At 38.1% G+C, this 17,902-nt stretch overlaps 1 pseudogene; it reads left to right on the forward strand.

Moving 5' to 3' along the window:
* Positions 1-1,218: 1,218 nt before the first annotated feature.
* LOC109563502 (ralBP1-associated Eps domain-containing protein 1-like) overlaps positions 1,219-17,902 on the forward strand; it is a 30,142-nt pseudogene continuing 13,458 nt past the window's right edge.

Here is a 17,902-nt window from a genome sequence, read left to right on the forward strand (position 1 = left end):
TTGACTTGGTGATGCCATCCAATCATCTCATCCTTTGTTGTCCCCTTCTCCTCCTGCCCTCAGTCTTGCCCAGCATCAGGGTCTTTTCCAGTGAGTCAGCTCTTCGCATCAGGTGGCCAAAATATTGGAGCTTCAGCATCAACATCCATCCTTCCAGTGAATATTTAGAGTTGATTTCTTTTAGGATTGACTGGTTTGATCTCCTTGCAGTCCAAGGAACTCTCAAGAGTCTTCTCTAGCACCACAATTTGAAAACATCAGTTCTTCCCTGTTCAGCTTTCTTTATTATCCAACAAAGAAATTATAAAAGAAAATGCCTAGAAATCAATCGTATCAATTCTTAGATTAAAAAGAGTGACTCATTGCAATGAAGAAAGCTCATTTTGAAATCTCAGAGCATTGGAAATGTTGGAAAATTGGTGGATCTCAGTTTTTCCAGAGTAGATAAGTTATTTATAAGAAGATCAAGTCACAGGCCACAGTCATGCTTCTATAATTACAGGAACAGCTAAGTCACTTCAGTCGTGTCTGACTCTGTGCAACCCCATAGACGGCAGGCACCAGGCTCCCCATCCCTGGGATTCTCCAGGCAAGAACACTGGAGTGGGTTGCCATTTCCTTCTCCAATGCATGAAAGTGAAAAGTGAAAGTGAAGTCGCTCAGTCATGTCCGACTCTTAGAGACCCCATGGACTGCAGCCTACCAGGCTCCTCCATCCATGGGATTTTCCAGGCAAGAGTACTGGAGTGGGGTGCCATCGCCTTCTCCAAATTATAGGAAAGCTGGAAGCTAAAAGGTTATGGAGCAATGCTAACAGAATTCTGGTAAAAAATAATTTCAATCCATCTCTGAAAGTGAAAGTGAAGTCGTTCAGTCGTGTCCGACTCTTTGCAACCCCAGGGACTGTAGCCCACCAGGCTCCCCAGTCCATGGGATTCTCCAGGCAAGAACATTGGAGTGGGGTGCCATTTCCTTCTCCAGGGGATCTTCCCCACCCAGGGGTTGAAACCGGGTCTCCTGCATTGTAGGCAGATGCTTTACTGTCTGAGCCACCAGGGAAGTCCATCTCTACACCTAGCCAAATTTTTACTCAAGAGTAAACAAAGAATAAAGATATTTGAAAGCATACATTAATTTAAAACATTAAAACTTCCTATATGTGCTTTCTTAGAAAGCTGATGAGAAAATGTTCCATCCTTATTAAGGTGTAAACCGGGCATGAGGAAGACAGGTATCCACAAAACAGGGAATTCAGCAGAAGGGAGATTTCAACAGGAGAGAGGTAAACAGAATTCCAAGGAGGATAGTGAAGGGAATTCCGAGTAGAACAGCTGTGTAGCTAACTGAGAGGATGATTATTTTCAGATGTTTTCAAAGGATGTTTTCCCCAGAGCATGTGCATTATGACGATTTGAAGAAATGAGAGTTTTTATTTTGAATTATTGGTATAATCTTTAAGTTTTTGATAATTATACAATAGCTTGCATTGTTTAACACTTATATCATGCTTACTAAACACCTAGCACTGTTTCAAGCATTTTACATATATTTATTCACTTAAATAATTCGTTAAATTAAATAAGTAAATTCATTTATTAATCCTCTGACATAGTTTTTTTTTTTTTTTTTTAATCTTGAGAACCTGGGACTGCCGCTTAGTGGAAGAGCTAGCATCCAAACTCAGGGAGTCTGCCTCCTCATCTTCTGCTCTCAATCATACCCTATCTGCTTCTCATCCAATTTCTAGTTATACTGAACATTTCCCTCTTATGAGAACACAATCAAAAGTTTTTTCTTCCTCATTTTGTACTGCCTAGTAGATTTGAGGGTTGAGATTGTGACATTTTCTGCCTTATCTTTTTTTTTTTTTAAGTAAAAATTGAGTCCTATTGTTGAGTTTTAGCAGAAATGATATATATTTTTTGCCATTAGTGTTTAAAAGAGAAGGAAATTAGTAAATGAAACCAATCTCCAAGAGTGGTTTTATAAGATAGCAGAACATTTTACTGCTTTCTATCTAACACTGCATTTCAATTTTAAGCATTTAACAGTTTCTATTGTAGACAAGTGGTTAGAACAAAGACATTCCATTCTTTGCTGTTAGAATTCAGGGTAGCTTTTCCTTATATTGGAGTCTACAGAAGGTAGTGTTACAATGGAGTTCTTTTCTTTTTTTGCAGTACAGTTGGTTTATAATATTATATTAGTTTCAGGTGTACAACATGTAAGTCAGCATTTTTTACATTATACTCCTTTAAAGTTGTTACAAAATAATGGCATTTCCTACAATGGAGTTCTGGGATAATAAATGTCTTTATCTCTAGTTCAAATTACTTGAAAGAACAATTTTTGTCTACTAATATAAAGCCTAATTAAGAACTTGTACCTGCTACTAAATAGCTCTGTCAACTTATAAGCCTGTATCACGCCTCTGATTTGCATTCCATGATTAACCAACACTTTTGTGCACCTATGGGGTATAAATGGGGGTAATAATAAGTGGGATACCTAGTCAAGGGTAGCTTTATGGCTTTGATAAGGCTCAACACACATTGATGGATTTTGAGGTATTTAACAAAACATCCAACCAGTCTATCCTAAAGGAGATCAGTCCTGAATGTTCATTGGAAGGACTGATGCTGAAGCTGAAACTCCAATACTTTGGCCACGTCATGCAAAGAGCTGACTCATTGGAAAAGACCCTGATGCTGGGAGGGATTGGGGGTGGAAGGAGAAGGGGACGACAGAGGATGAGATGGCTGGATGGCATCACCGACTCGATGGACATGAGTTTGAGTAAACTCCGGGAGTTGGTGATGGACAGGGAGACCTGGCGTGCTGCGATTCATGGGGTTGCAAAGAGTCGGACATGCCTGAGTGACACACATGAGTAAATACATACACACTATTTTGCTTTTCTGGGTCAAAAAGGCTCAGAAATGCTATAGCAGACAGAAAACTAACAAGGATTATTCTTTCCCTGGAGAAATTCACACTGATGAGGAAGACAAACAAAACCCACTTGCAAAACACAGTAAAAATTGCTAAAATAAGGGTAAGTGCAAACTTCTGTGAAGCACAGAGACAAGAATCCCGATGTCCCTAGTCTACTGACATTCCCACTCTCTTAGACAGCCATCACCACCTTTTCTCCTCAGGTTCCTGACACCTGCTAACCCACCTTCTCTGTCAGCTGCTCAGCTTGCTCTTTCATGACCCTGAAACAAAGGCAATGCCCGAGGCCACCATCAGCACATCAGGTCACCTGCCAGTGTCTGCTTCCACATGCTGTGCCATGCTGTCTGCTTTCATAAATGAGCGTGATTATGTGCACAGCCCGTCCTCTATGGGGCACTGGATCACATCACTTCTCATATCAAAGAGGGCATTATTCTAGTTGCTGCTGCTAAGTCGCTCAGTTGTGTCCAACTCTGTGCGACCCCAGAGACGGCAGCCCACCAGGCTCCGCCGTCCCTAGGATTCTCCAGGCAAGAACACTGAAGTGGGTTGCCATTTCCTTCTCCAATGCATGAAAGTGAAAAGTGAAAGGGAAGTCGCTCAGTCATGTCCACCTCTTAGTGACCCCATGGACTGCAGCCCACCAGACTTCTCCATCCATGGGATTTTCCAGGCAAGAGTACTGGAGTGGGGTGCCATTGTCTTCTCCGATATTCTAGTCGCTACCCTCTCTTTTCCCACATTACCATTTCCTCCTGTTTACTGAGTCATTCTTGGAAGCATAGAAACATGCGGATGTTTCTCTACTCCTCCTTTTAGAAACAAAACCTTTTCTTGAAGCACTCTACCAGCCAGTTGCGGCCTGATTTCTTCCCTTTGCAGCAACAGTCTTTGAAAGAATTGCCTGCCTTTACTCTCACTCACTCTGATTCCTCTCCCCCAGTTGTCTCTTCAACAAATTCCAAGCAGATTCTAGTCTCAACCACTTCACTGAATATGCACTGGACACTTCTGCTGTGCTAAATCTGATGGCCAAGTATCAGTTTCCCTCTTGCTTTGTTAACAGCCTTTGACACACATATCCTTCTCCCTAAAGAACCTGCTCTACTTGACAGGTCATTTTCCACACATATTTTCCCCTCACTTCTTTTGGCCCATTTCTCCTCTTCTTCGTCTTACATCTTGATTTTGGAGTCCTCTCCCCTCCCCCTGGGCTCAGTTCTTGCTCCTCGTCACTTCTCTACCCAGATTCACATCGGCACTTTTATTATATTGTCTCAATTCATGGTTATGCAGATGCTTTGTATGTTACAACCCCCACATCTATGTCTCCACTCAGGATCTTCCACTTGACCTCTAGAACTAGAGGCAAGGTATATTAAAGCAAATGGAGATTTTTTTCTTTTTAAGATTTTTTTTTTGGTGTGGATCATTTTTAAAGTCTTCATTGAATTTGTTACAATATGGCTTCCATTTAATGTTTTGGTTTTTTGGCCACAAGGCATGTGGTATCTGACCTCTGAGACCAGGGATCGAACGCACACTCCCTGCACTGGAAGGCAAAGTCCTAACTACGGGACTGCTAGGGAAAGCAAATGGAGTTTAAGTTTCGGGCTGTCACTTGTATGACTCCCTTCCAGAGCTCTGGGAGATGGCCCAGCAATATGATATATATGAGAGTTGTTAAATCACAGGTTTAGGCACAAATGAATCAATAAAGCAAAGGCCATGTAAGGTAAAGTGAATGGAATTGCTTAGGTTAAAATGAAGAGTTGAGAAGAGAGAGCACTGGAAGATTGTACTAACTGTTCATATAGGGTAAGATTATACAGGGTCTTGAAAGAGAGGTTACAATAAATTTTAATTTTTTCTTGAAAAAATAAACCTTTCTTAGTGTTACATGAAAAGATACAACACTTTTTCATTAAAAAGGTTTTCAAAAGTTAGATAACCAGACAAATTATCTACCTAAAATTTTTCCTACTTCTGGGAGCAGTTTTCTTTAAATACCAGAAGTGTTAAGAATATTAGGATACTTGTTTAAGGATGTTGATGTATGGCAAAACCAATACAATATTGTAAAGTAATTAGCCTCCAATTAAAATAAATAAATTTAAATTAAAAAAATAAAAATGGTAATTAAAAACCACAGGCCATGAAAAGAGTGTTTTTCCTTTATTTTCTGTAAGAAAACACACACACACAAAAACGTATAAGAATGTTCCCAAGATAATAAATCTTCTGTTTGGAAAGGGGATGGGGCTTTTCTAGGTTCTTTCTTTGAAAAAATTTGAAGTGCAGAAATTGAGTTGTTATCAACTATTTTTCACTAAAATTTGACTGTTGCTTATCCTTCTATCCTAGCCCTGGGTTCAGAATTAATGATCAAATGTAATTCTCAGATTCTCTACTAATAGAGATTAGAAATCACTCAAATAAAAATTCAAATACTGACACTCTATTTGTGTTTTATAGAAGATTATTTTGTCAAAGAGAGTCAAGTTGACACCAGGAGCAAGGATAGTAATAGAGTTTTTACATAATTCATGGGAAAAATAATAAAAATGTAAGATATATAGATGGTTGCTAGAATAAAAAAATTTAACATTTGTTAAAACCACAATATATCCAGGGATATCCTGAGTTGAGTTGAGTTCAGTCACTCAGTTGTGTCCTACTCTTTATGACCCCGTGGTCTACAGCACACCAGGCCTCTCTGTCCATCACCAACTCACAGAGCTTACTCAAACTTATTACCATTGAGTCGGTGATGCCATCCAACCATCTCATCCTCTGTCATCCCCTTTTCCTACTGCTTTCAATCTTTCCCAGCATCAGGGTCTTTTCCAACGAGTCAGTTCTTTGCATCAGGTGGCCAAAGTATTGGAGTTTCAGCTTCAGCATCAGTCCTTCCAATGAATATTCAGGACTGATTTCCTTTAGGATGGACTGGTTGGATCTCCTTGCTGTTCAAGGGACTCTCAAGAGTCTTCTCCAACATCACAGTTCAAAAGCATCAATTTTTTGGTGCTCAGCTTTCTTTATAGTCCAGCTCTCACATCCATACATGACTACTGGAAAAACCATAGGATATCCTGAGTGAATTATAAATATTTTAGCCAAAGTTTCAGCAGAACTGAAATTTGAACCTCAACTGTTTGCTTCCAGAGCATGTACTATTAACTATTGAACTGTCTCTAAACATAAAATTAATTGAAAGGTTTATTCTTTTTTAATGGAGGTATTGTAAAAGAAAGATAAACTGAATTTTATGATTACACATTTGAACTGAAAAAGCTTAGTGAAGTGGCAAAATTATTTCCTTAAGAGCCTAAGAGACATTTATCTGAATTCTACTCTACTATTGATATCTCAGCAGCCTTATCCAAACTATTAATTTTTTAATTTTCTCTAATTCTGTTATATCATCTTAAAAATCTGAAAGAAAATACCTGTTTTGTAGAGATTAAATATGTGTATGTATATGTACAATAATAGCCCATAGTATACACTTATATGGTAGATGATGCCATTGATTCACAATTCTAAGCCTGGGTAGCACAGTGAATTATGATATTGTAGAATATACAAAATCAGGAATGAAAATATATTTGAGAAGAAGCTACTGAGACTTTCATAGATATAATAAATTATTATTTAATTGTGAGAAAACACCTATGTATAAGAAAGAGGAAAGAAAATAAATTTTTACAAAGAGAAATAAGCGTAGAATCCAAATAATCATTGAAAAGTACATTATACTCCCTCATTTATGCTTAAGAAATGAGCACCTGAGAGTGTTTTGCCTATGTTCTCCTCTAGGAGTTTTATAGTTTCTGGTCTTACGTTTAGATCTTTAATCCATTTTGAGTTTATTTTTGTGTATGGTGTTAGAAAGTGTTCTAGTTTCATTCTTTTACAAGTGGTTGACCAGATTTCCCAGCACCACTTGTTAAAGAGATTGTCTTTAATCCATTGTATATTCTTGCCTTCTTTGTCAAAGATAAGGTGTCCATATGTGCGTGGATTTATCTATGGGAATGCAAACCAGTACAGCCACTATGGAGAACAGTGTGGAGATTCCTTAAAAAACTGGAAACAGAACTGCCTTATGATCCAGCAATCCCACTGCTGGGCATACACACTGAGGAAACCAGAAGGGAAAGAGACACGTGTACCCCAATGTTCATCGCAGCACTGTTTATAATAGCCAGGACATGGAAGCAACCTAGATGTCCATCAGCAGATGAATGGATAAGCAAGCTGTGGTACATATACACAATGGAGTATTACTCAGCCATTAAAAAGAATACATTTGAATCAGTTCTAATGAGGTGGATGAAACTGGAGCCTATTATACAGAGTGAAGTAAGCCAGAAAGAAAAACACCAATACAGTATACTAACGTATATATATGGAATTTATAAAGATGCTAACAATAACCCTGTGAACGAGACAGCAAAAGAGACACTGATGTATAGAACAGTCTTATGGACTCTGTTGGAGAGGGAGAGGGTGGGAAGATTTGGTAGAAGGGCATTGAAACATGCATAATATCGTGTATGAAACGAGTTGCCAGTCCAGGTTTGATGCACGATACTGGATGCTTGGGTCTAGTGCACTGGGACGACCCAGAGGGAGGGTATGAGGAGGGAGGAGGGAGGAGGGTTCAGGATGGGGAACACATGTATACCTGTGGCAGATTCATTTTGATATTTGGCAAAACTAATACAATTTGTAAAGTTTAAAAATAAAATAAAATTAAAAAAAAAGAAAGTAAATAATAATAATAAAAAAAAGAAATGAGCACTTGGTAGGGATGGGAAGTATTATAAAACAGAGAAACTTCACTGATGTTGTTGTTCTGTCACTCACTCATGTCTGACTGTTGGCAACACCATGGACTGCAGCACGCCAGGCTTCCCTGTCCTTCACCATCTCCCAAAACTTGCTCAAACTCATGTCCATTGAGTCCGTGGTGCCATCCAACCGTCTCATCCTCTGTCTTCCCCTTCTCCTCCTGCCTTCGATCTTGCCCAGCATCAGGGTCTTTTCAAATGAGTCAGCTCTTCGCATAAGGTGGCCAAAGTATTGGAGCTTCAACAACAGTCCTTCCAATGAATATTCAAGACTTATTTCCTTTAGAATGGACTGGTTTGATCTCCTTGCAGTCCAAGGGACTCTCAAGAGTCTTCTCCAATACCACAGTTCAGAAGCATCAATTCTTTGTCACTTAGCCTGCTTTATGGTCCAACTCTCACATCCATACATGACTACTGGAAAAACCATAGCTTTGACCATGTGGACCTTTGTTGGCAAAGTCATTGACATTGGGAGAGGTACAAAGAATAAATCTTATAAAGTGAAAAATAAGAAAACAGCATTCCCTGTGAGTAGATGACGTCTAGTTTCTCCATTCTTAAGGAAGGGTGAACTGTTTTGAGGCCAGCATATATCCCATTCTAGAGATCATCTGTTAGGCTGAATGATACGTCAAACCGTGTAACTGGTTTTCATGCATTTGCACTTACTATACTGATAGGTGTTAATGTTCTGTAGATGACTTAAAAAGAAGGAGGGGGATAAAAGGAGTCATCAGTGGTCATTCTAATAGTAAATATATATATATGTGTGTATGTATATATATATATAGATATAGAGAGAGAGAGAGAGAGAGACAGAGAGAGAGAGAGATAAGAGGAAGAATAAGGAATACAATCCTGGAGCAATTACCTTGAAAAAGTGTAAATGGTTATTTCTTTTTTTTTAATTGAGAAGAAAGATCATGCTGTGAGATAGGAAAGCAGAAAAGAAATGTCATCTTGTCAGGCCAGTAACATAAATGAGATTCTTTCTTGGAGAAGGAAAATTCCAGAGTGGAAGGGAGAGGAATTGAATATAGGCATCCTCAAACATATCTTATTTTTAAAATTTGACTCTGAAAATATGAAAATGTTTCAATAGTTAGGAAACAACATCAAAGCAAAATGAGACAAAGAAATCAACACCTAAAAAATTATAGGCAAAACAAAGCACTAACTCTGTAGGATATTAGTGGCTTAAATTTAAATAGAAATTTAAAATGAGGAATTGACTTGTACATCCGTCATGAGATTTATACCCTAAGATCAAACAAACTGCAAAAATAAACCCTTAAACTGACTTTGTAATCGTGTTGTTATTAATAATGTAACACTGGCATGTTGATTCTGAAAATGTGCACATCCACACAAACACACACACAGGTATGAAATCATCTTAATGTCCTTAGTTTCTTATTGCTGTTGCAACAAATCACCACAAACTTAGAGGCTTTAAACCACACAAATTTATTACCTTATAGTTCTGGAGGTCAGAAGTCTACAGCAGGCCCACAAAGCTGCTTCCTTCTCGAGGTTTTAGGGAAGGATCTCTTTTCTTGCCTTTTCTACCTCTATAAGCCACCAACAGTCTTGGGCTCATGGTCACATTGTCTATATTCAAAGCCAACAGCACATCAATTTCCAAAGTTTCTTCCTATTTTTATTCCTCTGCTTCCAGCATCACATTGTCTTCTCTGTATGTGAGACTCTCTTGCCTCTTTCTTACAAGGATCCTTGTGATTATAAAGTGCTTGCCTGGATAATTTTTCCATCTCAGAAATCCTTAACTTAGTCATGTATGTAAGGTCCTTTCTGCTATATATGATAATGTGCTCACAGATTCTAGAGAGTAGGATATCAATATTGTTGGGGGTGGATATTATTCAGTCTAGCACAATTAGGAACTAAGACTTTTAGTATCATATATTTAAATGAATATATATATATTTAAATGAATAAAGATAGGTTTATTGAACTTGCTACATGAAATGAAATGCACTTCAGAGGTATAAAAATAGAATGGGAAAAGTTACAGAAAGATACATAAAAGTTTGGGCAGCCTAAGGAATTGTTGATAATTGGTAAACTAAGTAGGTTGCTGGCATATTCTGATTATGGGAAGTTACTGTGGGATCAATTTAGGTATGATCTTAGTCACAGAACTAAGACTGAATGAGTTAAGACTACAACTATTTGAGTTTAGCTAATCTGTTATGTATCAATACTTCATGGTTGAGTTTTTTAAATATTTCTCTTATTAGACGTAGTACTGTCCACTTTGCTCATGTGGTTTCTGTTTTAAATATCAGCACTGTTCCTCAGGTTATTCTTTAGCCTAAGAAATGAATAAATCATTATCATCTGAGGATGTGATCAATTCAGATTTATACCACTGTTTGATGGATCGAGATCATTTGCTGAATTTTTAATGCAAGGTAAAAGATGGTGGAGGAACATCTTTAAAACACTTGAAGAAATGTCAACTTAGAATTCTAAACATAATGAAAATACCATTCAGAAATGAAGGCAAAATAAAGACAGTTAAAGGCCCAGATGGTTCTTGTGGTAAGGAACTCACCTAACAATGCAGGAGACATAAGAGATGTGAATTTGATCCCTGGGTGGGGAAGATCCCCTGGAGGAAGACGTGGCAACCCACTCCAGTATCCTTGCCTGGAGAATCCCATGGACAGAGGAGCCTGGTGGGTTACAGTCCATGGTGTTGTAAGAGTCAGATATGAATGAAGCGACTGATCCTGCATGCACAAAGGCATATAAAAGATAAAAGAATTGATCACACCAAACCAGAACTACAAGAAATATAAAAGGAAATATTTCAGAAAAAAGAAAAATGACAACAGATAGAAATTTGAATCTATGCAGAGAAATATTATAAATATATAAAGTATATAAGTAGGACTAAAGTCTAGTCAAGGCTATGGTTTTTCCAGTGGTCATGTATGGATGTGAGAGTTGAACTATAAAGAAAGCTGAGCACCGAAGAATTGATGCTTTTGAACTGTGGTGTTGGAGAAGATTCTTGAGAGTCCCTTGGACAGCAAGATCCAACCAGTCCATCCTAAAGGAGATATATCCTGGGTTTTCATTGGTAGGGCTGATGTTGAAGCTGAAACTCCAATACTTTGGCCACCTGATGTGAAGAGCTGACTCATTGGAAAAGACCCTGATGCTGGGAAAGGGTGAGGGCAGGAGGAGAAGAGGACGACAGAGGATGAGATGGTTGGATGGCATCACTGACTCAATGGAAATGGGTTTGGGTGAACTCCAGGAGTTGGTGATGGACAGGGAGGCCTGGCATGCTGCAGTTCATGGGGTTGCAGAGTCGGACACGACTGAGAAACTGAGCTGAACTGAAAGTAACTCCTCCTTATTTTATAAATAAGATTTAAGATTTTAAAAGATGACTGTCACTTCTGATTTCTGGTCATTCAATAAACATAGACGTTGCTACTCCATCCTAACAAGTTGAACAAACTAAAAAATCAAGAATTTTAGATCCATCAGGGAAGTGAGGTAATAGGACAAATCTCTGTGCCAAAGCCTGACAGGCAGATACAGAGGATCACAACTTCTTGGGGCAGAAACCCACCTCTGTAGGAACCACTACTGGGCTGAGAAGACCTGAACTATAATCAGTGAATCCCTGGAATCTCAGTGTAGGCAAGCCTGAGAGAGAAAATCTCTAAGAGGGTCCCAGTCTTTGGGGATGTCACTACACTTTTGTGAGTTTAACCTCCACTTTAGATCCCATGGACATTAAAAGGATAAAAAGGGAATACTCCATGCTGCTGCTGCTGCTAAGTTGCTTCAGTCGTGTCCGACTCTGTGCGACCCCATAGACGGAAGCCCAGGCAAGAACACAGATATTAATAATCTAGATCAGGGGTCCCCAGCCTCTGGGATCTAATGCCTGATGATCTGAGGTAGAGCTGATGTAAATATTAGAAATAAAGTACACAAAGTATAATACACTTGCATCATCCTAAATTCTTCCCACCCCCCACAAGTCAGTGGAAAAATTGTCTTCCAAGAAACTATAAACTACAGAAGAAAAATCACATGATAATATCAATAGATTGGTAGAATAAATATGTAATAGAAATAGGTAAACAGAAAGATACAATACACAGATACAAACCTACAGAGAACAGTGACATTTCATACTATATTTTGTGGAATGCTTACCCAAAAGGATGTTTGAATTCTTTTGATTGTAGGACACTTACCAATTTTTTTGGTGATTTTCTTATAAAATTTCACTCTTTGATTCTTTCTGTCATTCCTTAAATGATTTAGTTTCCAGATATTGTATCTTTCTGTTTACCTATTTTATTACATATTTACTTGACAGAACACCCATCTATGATAGAAATTATCAGTAAACTTGGAACAGAAGGGAGATTCCTCAATTTAATAATGAACATCAGTTAAAAAAAAAAAAAAAGGAATGAAAATCTACACCTACCATAATGAATTGAAACCCTGCCAGTTCTTCTGTTAAGATGGGAACAAGGCAAGGATGTCCCTTCTCACCACTGCCTTTTATTATCATACTGGAAATCCTAGCTATTGCCATAAGACACCAAAAGGGGGAAAAAAAGATATACAGATTGTGATATAAGTAAACTGTATTTGTTAGAAGAAGCCATGATCTTCTATAAGAAAGTCTGAAAGAGACACACACAACTGTTGTGAACTAGTTAGTATTTATAACAAAGTTGCAGGAAGCAAGGTTAATATGTGTCAATCATTTACTTCTCTACTAGTAAACAAGTGGAATTTGAAATTAAAAACACAGTATCATTTACATTAGCAACCCAAAACATGAAATACTTAGTTATAACAAAGTATGTACAAAATCTATGAAGAAAACTACAAAATTTATAAATAAAGAGTAAGGAATTATTTCACCTGTTCAGTATAAATATACCTCAGGAGAGTCAAAAGCTGATAAGAATTCTTTTTGTATGTAAAAATTTCATTTTAACAAGGAAGGAATAACAAAATGAAATGTGACTATTATACCACTTTCAATGAGAAAATGATAAAATGAGCATAATTCTCCCTCTTTCCCTCTTGAGCAAGTTTGAATTGGGTTTCTGTTACTTGCTATGTGTTAGGCAGTGTAGTGGGCGATACACTAATACATTTTTAGGATTCACAATGGATGCCCGGTAACATTTCTTTTATAATGAAAGCCTCTGTAATAGAACTCAGTCGGCTATACAGCAACCTGACTTAAGCTCAGAAAGACATTTCTGATGCATTGTCATTGCTCCATTCAATACACTGTTAAGAACACTGTGAAAATGATAAATAAACGTTAATTTTTGTCCTTGATTGTTGTAACATACAGAAAACAGAAAAAAAAATTAGACTGGAACAGAGTATAACCTACACAGAACAGTAACATTTCATACTATATTTTGTGGAATGGTTACCAAAAAAGATGTTTGAATTCTTTTGACCATAGGACACTTACCAATTTTGGGGGTGATTTTCTTATAAAATTTCACTCTTTGATTCTTTCCATCATTTCTTAAATGATTTGGTTCCCAGACATTGTATATTTCTGTTTACCTATTTCTATTATGTATTTAGTATAGTTCTCAGAATAGAAAAATAAGATTCCAAGTATAATCTCATCAGTGATTCTTCTGGGACTACTGCTTTCACTGACACCAGTGAGCAAATATTTCACTTCCATTTGTGTTTTTGAGCTTCCTACAGAGAGTTTTCCAGGCTTGATATCTGGTCAGGATATTCAGGATCTGGGTAGACAGGGGAAACAAGATAATGCAGTACTATTAAACCAGAAATGTAGAGCCACTAAATTTGATTAAAAAAAAGGAAAACAGATTTGAATATGGATAATCTAAGCAAACAAGATTTGTTCAAGACTGGAAGAATTGGACAAGTGGTGCAACTTGAAATTTCCTCTTCAGTCAGCACTGTTTTTATTGGATGACATTCCAAGAAAGTCACATTTAACCATGGTATGTTTCACATGCTGTCTAGCTTCAGACTTTGAAAGTTAATTTATTCAAATTATCAATTAAAGGTCTGAGTTATTTTTTCTCTTAGTAACTGTGTTTACGTTAGATTTGTTCTCCTTTAGACATATGAATTTAATTCTATAAATCTGTACCTGGAGCTTTATATGAACCATTAGGACCTCATAATTCGGCAGTGGGGTTGCAAAGAGTCGGACACAACTGAGGGACCTAACTGAACTGAACTGAATTTGGCAATAGAAATACTTTCCGTTGGTACCCAACTAATATGCTGTGTATCAGTCCAGGTTTTATGTTATTCATTGCACTGATAAACATATAGTCCATGTTTTATATACAATAATAATTAACGCTAGGAACAAGAACTGTTCTGTGCGAAAACCCAGGACTTCTGCCTTGGTGTTCTTTTTCCCTGTTTCTGCTAGATATGCAAATCTTACCTGGCTTATTCAACCATGCTGTGGGTCCATTCTGCTTTCCAGCAACTATATGCCTGACATCTGGCTCTAAATACAAAAGAACATGTCCACTGTCGGTGCTTGGCCCTATGCATCATCACTACTAATATTCCCCTATAAATAGTCATGGTATAAGTTGAACTTATTTAGTCAGTTGTGTCCAACTCATGGAGACCCCATGGACAGAGGCATGCCAGGCTTCCCTGTCCTTCACCATCTCCCGGAGCTTGCTCAAACTCATGTCCATCGAGTCGGTGATGCCATCCAACCATCTCGTCCTCTGCTGTCCCCTTCTCCTCCTGCCTTCAATCTTTCCCAGTATCAGTCTAACCTGAATTTGCCAAATTACACTGGGTATAGTAAATTGAAATACTATCATCCAGTCTCTTCCATTCTCTGAAAACTAACTTTTTCCTAATCCCCGTTTTAGACATTTTTCCCTTTCTTGTTAGGTCACTACTGAACCACTGAGTATCTTATAGTGAATCCATGTCACATGTGAGTAGATTTGAGGATTCACAGAAAAAATATATAATATATAAGAAAATAATAAAATATTAAAAACAAATGATTAATCTCACTGAATGTTTACTACACGTTGGGTATTTTTTAAATGTTTTGCATGTATTAATTCATTTAATTCTCACAACAACAACATGAACTATCCTTATTTTTCGAATGATGAAATTGATACATGGAGTAAATTTCTCCTTTTAAAACTAGGCTTCTCTCGGATTTGTTGAAACTTCTCCATTTTAAGAGAGCCAAGTGTTTCCAAAATCACCTTAGTATGTGAGTATCCTTTCTGCTTATTCTAATCAATCATGGGTTACACTGCACTTTTCATTTTTCTTAGCATTTTTTAACATCTTACTTAATTTGTAGCCATTTCTGATATTCTTCAGTTCAGTCGTTCAGTCGTGTCCGACTCTTTATGACCCCATCAATCGCAGCACCCCAGGCCTCCCTGTCCATCACCATCTCCTGGAGTTCACTCAAACTCATGTCCATCCAGTCAGTGATGCCATCCAGCCATCTCATCCTGTCATCCCCCTTTCTTCCTGCCCCCAATCCCTCCCAGATCTTGTAATAGTCCTTGCATTTGCTTTTTTTCTAATTGTGTTATTTCTCTTTTTGTATGACTTATTTTCCTTTATAACTCAAGCATATTTGTATAATTATTGGGCATGCACATTGGTTTTTTAAATTTTATTTTCCTTCTCTCTTCACAGTGAATTATATAATAAAAAATTCAGTGCTTTCTACCACAGTGAGCCATGTTTCCTTTATAGTGACAGTTGTTATGGGATTATTTCTATACTTTGAAATCTAATTTGAGATAAACATTTGCCAATATCCAGAACTATGTCTTATATTTCATTCTGGAAGATTTTAAAGTCTTCCCTGTATCTCAGGTATATCAAGATGTGATTTGCTGTGGGTTATATTTTGTTCATTGTACAGAGCTTTCAGTGAGTCTATTCAATCAGGAACTTCTTTCTTTCAGGCGAGGAAAAATTTCCTTTCTCACCAATGCTGTCATCACTCCAATCTCTTTTGCTCTCCCTTTTTGAAATTCCTATTAGTCAAACGTTGTTATGCTGAGTAAATGACCTTCTGTTATTTCTTTCTCTCGCCTTTAGTATATGTCCTGGGATGTGGGAAACTATGGTTTATGTTTTTTTTTTGTTTGAGATATACACTGGAGGAGAGGTCATTTGGGGCTTCCCAGGTAGCTCAAATGGTAAAGAATCTGCCTGCAATGCAGGAGATCAGGGTTCAGTCCCTGGGTCGGGAAGATCACCTGGAAAAGGGCATGGAAACTCACTCCAGCATTCTTGCCTGGAGAATTCCATGGTCAGAGGAACCTGGCAGGCTACAGTCCATGGGGCCGCAATAAGTCAGACATGACTGAGCAAGAAACACACACACACACACACACACACACCACTTGACTGCTTAGTGTCTTGGAGGTTACCTGGGGGTTTCTCACACAGGTATACCTACATGAGTCCCATTTTTACTCTACTTTACCTCAAATTCATAGATTCCTGTATGTTTGGGTAGTTTCTCCAGGGTAAACTGTCTGACAGCTCATTTGATTCTTCCTCTAGGGAAACTGAAGTTTGACTTCCCTTTTATTTCTTATGAGTCCATCACAATAACTTAATCATTTTCCTCATCATACCATGATTTGGATTTACAAATATTTCCCCATTTTATGGAAGTTAGTGATTTTGTTTCTTATTTTCCTTGAAATTTCCGAGTGATCTTGAAATCAAGATCGTCAGGATTCTTAGAGATGCCCCACTCTCAGTTGACCATTTTTATTTCCTTCTTGTCTCCAGGGCTTGGCACCTGCTGTTCTTTCTTCAAAGAAAGACTCACCTTATAGCATCCTTTACTTCCCTATCATAGCAATAATCACACTTGGTAATTATTTCATAAATGCTTGTCTTAACACAAACTTTGGGACCCCAGGAGAATAAAGTCATGCTGGGTTTGTTCTTGTCTTCTCTTTCTAAGTGCCTCTCAGTAAATATATGTTGAAAGGATAAATGTTTCTTTTTGTGACTCAATTCTCCATCCCCATGTGGACCAGTGGAAGTGGAGGGGAGTGAGGTTGATGATTCTGGGCAGGCTTTCTGTCATGTCTTGGATTCACACTCCAGAAAGACAGCCTAAGAGCCAATTAGCCATGCCATCTCTGCATATGGCTGTCACCATATGCCTCAGCAGAAAGTCAGCAGACACAAATACACCATCATTTCTTCCCGGAATGTTAACAGTGTGCATACATCTGTTATTGCTCATGGATTTTATTATTGTTTATTGCTGTTTTGTAGAGTGCCCTGATTTTCTCTAGGAGAAAATCTTCATATGTGTGTCTTGGAAATGCTGCCTACTCTTTTTTATTTATCTACTCTTCCAATATCCTCTTTGATCTGTCAACTTCTCAATGACATTTTTGACTCTTCCTCCCCTCCTTAGACACTCTTTCTCTTCACCCATCTTCTTGGAGTATATTTCTTCCTTCTGGTTTAAGAATTTTTGGTCTTCTTTAATAAATCAGAGGATAGGGATTTTTTTTTTAATTTTATTTTACATGTGTTCCCCATCCTGAACCCTCCTCCCTCCTCCCTCCCCACACCATCCCTCTGGGTCGTCCCAGTGCACCAGCCCCAAGCATCCAGCATCGTGCATTGAACCTGGACTGGCATCTCGTTTCATACATGACGTTTCACATGTTTCAATGCCATTCTCCCAAATCTTCCCACCCTCTCCCTCTCCCACAGAGTCCATAAGACTGTTCCATACATCAGTGTCTCTTTTGAAAGACACATTTTGGATGTTCTTCTGGGCATGCTTTCCTGACCCCTGCCTGTGACACCAATGTTGGGTTTATCGTATCTTCTTTTACTGATGTATTAATATGTCTCTCTCCCTCATGGGACTGTGTGTCTTAAGAGCAGCAACATTATCTTGTTCATCTTAGATTCCACTGCCTGCTCATAGCAGATGATCAGTTAATATTACATGAATAAATGGGTGGATGGATGAGTATGCGAAGGATGGATGCTCTTTTGCT

Source organism: Bos indicus, chromosome 9, assembly GCF_029378745.1.
Source record: "Bos indicus isolate NIAB-ARS_2022 breed Sahiwal x Tharparkar chromosome 9, NIAB-ARS_B.indTharparkar_mat_pri_1.0, whole genome shotgun sequence".
Lineage (NCBI taxonomy): Eukaryota > Metazoa > Chordata > Mammalia > Artiodactyla > Bovidae > Bos > Bos indicus.